The following is a 6,915-nucleotide window of genomic DNA, read 5'->3' as shown; positions in this document are numbered from 1 at the left end:
TGGTCCACCTCACCACGGGCCACCCCCTCATGGTCCACCACACCCACCCCCGCCACACCACTAGCAGACTAGAAGTGGACTGGACCAATATGAAGAAGAACAAGAGTTCACATAATAAGTTGATTTAAAAATTACTTTTATATAAAACGTATAGATAAAATAAACCTCACTAACACTGGACCTGCCTCTTTCATTTTTAGATTTCTCTTTTTATTTGATGGTCAATCCAGTATACGAATAATAGGTACCTATCGATGATTCCAGCATACTATAGGGAGTCATCTGCAAAAACTTTACAGTAGAGTGGACTAGCTGTTTATATTTTTTTTTCTATACCCACGATTTTCAATTTTTAGCACGTAATTCTAAACTATGTAATTGGACCAGGACTAAAAAGTTATTTTATAAAAACTAAGTACGCTTTCTAATAACTTTATTTTTATTATAGATTTATTGTATCAAGTAGGTACCTCATGAGTATGAATTATTATTTTGTTATGTTGTATGTAAACCTCTATTACCTAACTTAGAGCATTTCATGCTCTACCTTAGATAATCCGCTGCGATTTAATGACTTTTTCTTTATAGGTAGAGAAATCGATGTCTATAACTAAAACAACTGTGAAAACACAATTCGGAATGAATCACTAAACAATATTCCGTATCGATAAATCTTATCATTTCCGCAGTAGAGACCGATCACATGGAAAACTGACTTACATCTATGACAATAAGGTTTATTGTTTAGTAATATCACTATCCAAGAAAAAAGTAATAAATATAGATTATACCAGATGTACATAAACAACGACCACTCGGCGTTTGTTCAGTATCGTAAAGATAGCACAGAGAACAAACTATTGTTCTGACCAACTAACAGTGTAACAGTTGATAAGGAATAAAACACTAGGAGGTAAGTTAAACAAACCTTTTTTTCACTAATCAGAATGTAAATTATTAACTAATTGAATAGCAACAGCTTAAAATCTAAACTGGGCTGGGCTGAAGGAAGGATATCAATTTGTTCTTCCTTTAGACCAGTTTAGTTTGGCATGAGCTAAGTACCTAATTAAGTTATTAAAAGGTGACTTTTTCCAGTGTGCATTATAAAAAAAATCGAACCGAATATGATAAACTGCAAATTCGGTTTTTTACCAACCTAGCCTGAAATATAATAAAAATGCCTTCTTTTTCAGTTATGCCGCCCCCACCACCACACCACGGGCCTCCCCATTGGGGTCCTCCCCACCACGGGCCTCCACATCACGGTCCACCCCACCATGGTCCACCCCATCATGGTCCACCGCACCATGGTCCACCTCACCATGGTCCACCGCACATCCATGGGCCACCACATCACGGCCCACCACACCACCGCTAACTGCAAATTGAATGGACTAGTATTGATAATGAACAAGAGTTTACAAAGAAGATCTGACTGAAATGTGTTTAAAATTGGTGATTATACATATAAATAATTTAGTTGCTTGTTCAAGTGCACAAAGTAAAATTTAACTCATTATTACATGCTTATTTCATTTTACGACGATTCCTGTCCTGCCTATGACGCACTTATTTAAAGTGAATCATTCACAAAAAATTAATTCCACGGTAGAGCGGATTAAAAGTAAATTGTAAAATATATAGAATCTTTATTTATTATTCTGGTTGAATGTATAAATTATAATCCTGTTATTTAAAATTTCTATTTTATGGTTCCTTGTTTAGTTTGTCAAATAAAAAGGTCTGGTTTAAATGCTTTATTCTTTTGGATTATTTCCCTTAGAAACCAACTAAGTTAAGTTTTGGATCAACTATAATAATAATAATCTAATCTAGAGTACTGAATTTTGAAGTTTTCATCTTTATTAGGTCCTTATAGAAATTGATAAGCGCCTATACCTGAAAACAAACTTTGCAATTAATCACATACACATACTTCGTCCGTATATCGATCAATCTTATCAGTTTCGTAAAAAAGGTTGATAATACTGAAATCTGGCATTCTGTAACTTGTGAATGTAGCACTAAGGTTTCATTTTCGGTAATGTCGTTATCTCAGAGAAGGGGAATAATTATAGATTATAGCAAAGGTTGATAAACAAGGTCCACTCGATAATTGTTTAGTGTTTGAAAGATTGTACAGAGAACTGGTTTTGGTATTCACTATTCACCAACAAAAAGTGTAGAAGTTGATAAGAAATATAAACAAGGAGGTGAGTAACAAAACTGTATTCCAATACGTAGTCAAAAAGTAAATATAAACTTTTTAATGAATATTACTTTTTTTAATTTTTATTTCTTACCACAAGTAACTTTAGCTTTATACTGATAAACCTATAAGTACCTATTGATTTATCTAATACGCAGCTCTCTGATTATGATAAACTTTTTTTCAATAGACATCATGACAACAGGTGTTTTTTGTTCGTTCTAGCTGTGATTTTATATAGTAACAACAACCACTTGACCCTTCCGGGTACTATAGTACCCAACAATTTTTTTGAGTGGTCACTGTTATTAAGAGTGGCTCCATCTTTCGAATACCTAATCGTATCAATTTATCCCAACTAATATTATAAATGCGAAAGTAACTCTGTCTGTCTGTCTGTCTGTCTGTCTGTCTGTCTGTCTGTCTGTCTGTCTGTTACGCTTTCCCGCTTAAACCTCGCAACCGATTTTGATGAAATTTGGCATAGAGATAGTTTGAGTCCCGGGAAAGAACATAGGATAGTTTTTATCCCGGTTTTTGAAACAGGGACGCGCGCGATAAAGTTTTTCTGTGACAGACAAAATTCCACGCGGGCGAAGCCGCGGGCGGAAAGCTAGTAGTGAATAAAAGCCTTTTTTTTCAGTTATGCCGCCCCCACACGTGCAGCCACCTTGCGGGCCATACTGCCAAGGTCATCACGGGCCACCCCACCATTGTCCACCTCACCATGGCCCACCACACCATGGGCCACCACACCATGGTCCACCACACCATGGGCCACCACACCATGGGCCACCACACCATGGGCCACCACACCATGGGCCTCCCCACCATGGGCCACCTCATCATGGGCCACCTCATCATGGGCCACCACACCACCATCATCCTCCCCCTCCACCACACCACCATCCTCACCCACCCCCACCGCATCATCCACCAGGCTACGTAGAACACCCTCCCCTGCCGAACCCTGGCTTCCACCCTGTCAAACCTTACTAGTACTGCAAATGCAATGGACAATGGATGGACAACAACGAAGAACAAATGGCAAAACACAAGAAAAGTTCACTGAAGTTGCTAGAAGAATCGAACATGGTGCTTAAAATTGTGATGTAATTACTCGTACATTTTGTATTTAAAACAAGACCTATTATGTGTTTCTGATATCAAACAATACAGTTATTGCTTTTATCCTAAGAATTTTTCCTTTTATAAGTGCTTAGACTACATAGTTTTGTCGGCCGTTTGGTGTAGTGGTTCAGAACGGACTACTATGACGAGAGGTCCCGGGTTCGATTCCCGGCCGGGCAGAAATTGAAATGATGAATTTTAATTTCTGTGACGGGTCTGGGTGTGACTATGTATAATATTTATGTATTTAAAAAAAAAAGTATATAAGTAGTATATCCGTTAAACTAGCACCCATAACACAAGCATTAAGTTGCTTACTTTGGGGCTAGCTGGCGCTGTGTGAAATTGTCCAAAGATTTATTTATTTATTTATAGTTCTATAAATACATATCCGCTGATAAAGACTTAAGAAATTTTATTTATTCTTAGTATTGCTTAGTTCATCTCGCTTAGAGAAAGTAAATAATTTTCCTATAGAAAGAAACATCTAATGCCAGATACAGTAATTATTTGATCGTTCTCTCTAACGGCGATAACTGTGGAGGGAAATAACTAGAAACCAAACAGCGTTCTTATTAAGAAAGTTTTTCCTCATAACAAGATTACGTTCGCCAGATGTGTTGAGTAGTGCTTGGTGCAATTACATGAGAAAAGCGTTCAATGTTCGCTTGAGTCTCTACATTTCCGAAAAAAAAAGTACTAATTTCCCGAATCCAGAAGCTACGTGGTAATACAATATCAAATTCAGTCCTGTAGTCTTTTGTTTTAATTTGGAGCAGGACAACAAACTTAATCAATTTCATATGAAGTACGGTTAATCTCTAGAACTAATAAATTGACAACAAAAACATGTTTGCAAATAATGCAATCGAAATATTTAACAGACCCCATACTAATCAAAGTTCTCATATTACAAATATTATCGTAAGTATGTACCTACTAATCTTATCATTCTTATTTATACATATAACTTACTAATCGATGATAAAGTACATTTCACTACATAGAACTTTTTTACACGTGACTCATCTACATCCAAACCATCATTCATACTTACTGTGATTACTAGTATCATGTGTCATGGTGATATCATTACGGTTGATGTATGACGATGGTAATTCTTTCGCATGATTAAATGTTCGTTACTAGAACTTGTTACAGGCACCATACATAGGAACATTGTACCCGCTTTTAGAACAAGCGCGAACAATAAGAAGTATGTACCTAGCTTAACCTATAAGGCCGCGGCTACACATCAGGTTTCGCATCTCGATCAGCTGTGAAAAAGCAGAGAATCGTTCGAAAACTAAGTACATAAGACCTTGATTAAATGAAGATGGATAGCTAAGATTTTTATTACGGAGTTATTAATGTCTTTCGCCAGTATTCACAAACATTACTATGAGGTCTCACAGTGCGCGTGGACGCACAGGGTGACACATGAATCAATCACAGAGCTCTATTCAACGCTGTGTGTTCGATTTGCTGCTTCACTCATGCAAGCATCGTTTGTGAAGTAAGTTTTTTTTACTTATTATAAATTATATTGATAACTACACTAAGAAATAGATAGGATTTTATGAGGTAATGTGTCGATTATAATGCGTTAAAGATTTTAATTTATTGAAGTCAACAATGAAGTACTTCTTGCACAGTTCACATTGCATCGTACCTCGTGTACACCCGGCCTAAGTTTATGCACTTATGTTTTGTCCACGTGCACCATCCCCACTTTTCAGAAAGTAATCAAGGCAACCGTTGTTCGGATTTGGACTATTCTCCTTCGCAATATACACAATTGGTGTGAGTTAACTCCCGAAATTAACCTGACTAAATCAAATTCCAGAATTTCTTGCCAGTTTCTATTCTATTCATTGTAATCGTTACTTTTACCATTATAAAATAGTGAAAAACTATCCTTAATTCCATCCCTATTTCATTTTATCGAGTAGTATTTCCTTTCCCTCTACATTTTTAAAGTGTTAATGAAAAACTACAAATAAAATCGAAAATTACTTACTAAAAATATTATTGCCAAGAATAAGCTCTTGGTCTGCATTTCACCTAGTGAAAAGTCATGATCAAGGATTATGATAATTATTAAACTTAGATTTAGACATATTTATAATAGTGTTGCCTAAAAGGATTAAATACTGAGCAGTCATATTATACAACTAAATAAAGGGAATTAATAGGGCTCGTATTCGTATATCATTGTTAGTTGATAGCAAAACATCCTAAATAAGCACCATTTCCTGGAAACAAAAGGGAAGTCAACTTGAACAATCAATCATCGCATACTGGTACAAAATAGAGGGTTATAGGGAAAAACAACCGATACGAGGGCGGAACAAAATAGGCAATAGCAGGTTTACCGACAATTCAATTGGTTCTCCTTTGAAAACTAGGAAATACCCGCTTGGTCTGACTCACCTATAGGGCCGAGCGTGATTTCTAGAATTCCATTCGCTGTAGAACTTTATTTCCAAACTGTTACAGCACATTTTATTTACCTACTTACTTGTCCATATAAAAAATATTCAGCAAAAAATATTATTTTAACGATGACTTAAAACTTAAACTTAAAATTGTAAAGTCGTTCAAAGGTACTTAAAGATTTTCAATACCAAACTGAAAATAAGTAGTTTTGCAGTTCAAACTTTTTAGTCAGATGTAAATTACTTTTCTTTAAAGGCCTATTTTTAATATTTTTCTTTTCTTTCCATGAATATGTCTTTTTCCTGCACCCCAGGCGATTGGAAAATCGTCCCTACTTGGAGTAAAGATTGTAAAGATGGTGGCGCATCAAGCTCCATCTTATTTAGTAAGTAGTATTTGAATTGCTATTTTGCAACGAGAACGTTTAGGTACCTAGTTTGAAGAGCTGTCGTGTGTGTCTTTGTTACTTCATAAACGGAGACTTTTTATAATTAAAACACTAGTATTTTTATTAGTGCAGTGCAAGAAACAATCATAAATTTTGTTCCAGTTGGCTACACAAACAGGGGTGGGTGTTCGCTCGGAAGGTAATCCGGCTCAGATCTATCCATCATCCACTGCGTACGAACACTGCGTTCACTAGTAGATGATGCATGCCTAACTAACATACACTTTTATGAGTACTAAAGAGAACATTGTAATCAAATACTTTAGGGGTCNGTAATTCGCAATAAAACGACACAATCGCATCAAGTTTGAGTTTGGTTCAATTTTAATTTCTGTAATGGGTCTGGGTGTTAATATGTATAATAAGTTTGTATTTACAAAAAAAAAAATATTTAAGTATGTTTATATCCGTTTTCTAGTGAGCGGACGCTGTGAATGTACGTCACACGGGGTCACGTGACCGTCGGCGGGACTCAATATTTATGCGAACTTTGAATGCCTATAAAATCATAACTACTGGGTATTTTTGAATGAAATAAAAACTAATGTATTTGTAAATGTAAAAGCTTAACTGTAACATAGGTTTCAAGTGATTTTGCATACCTAGTAACATTCTCAATTGACAATAGTTTTTTTTATTTAATAGAAATAATAATGGCAGCTTGAACCAACAAGAAGGTTTTAGT

General features: G+C 35.8%; 1 long non-coding RNA gene across 1 annotated transcript; it reads left to right on the top strand.

Moving 5' to 3' along the window:
• The first annotated feature begins 795 nt into the window (after positions 1 to 795).
• Positions 796 to 3,403, top strand: LOC114360129 (uncharacterized). Its single transcript, XR_003656484.1, has 3 exons — positions 796 to 913; positions 1,197 to 2,216; positions 2,856 to 3,403. It is a non-coding gene; the product is annotated as an uncharacterized LOC114360129 (long non-coding RNA).
• The last annotated feature ends 3,512 nt before the right edge of the window (positions 3,404 to 6,915 follow it).

Source organism: Ostrinia furnacalis, unplaced genomic scaffold, assembly GCF_004193835.3.
Source record: "Ostrinia furnacalis isolate ACB-3 unplaced genomic scaffold, ASM419383v2 OfSCF4894, whole genome shotgun sequence".
NCBI lineage: Eukaryota > Metazoa > Arthropoda > Insecta > Lepidoptera > Crambidae > Ostrinia > Ostrinia furnacalis.
Note: the sequence above shows the minus strand (reverse complement) of the source record. Positions and strands in the feature narration are given on the sequence as shown.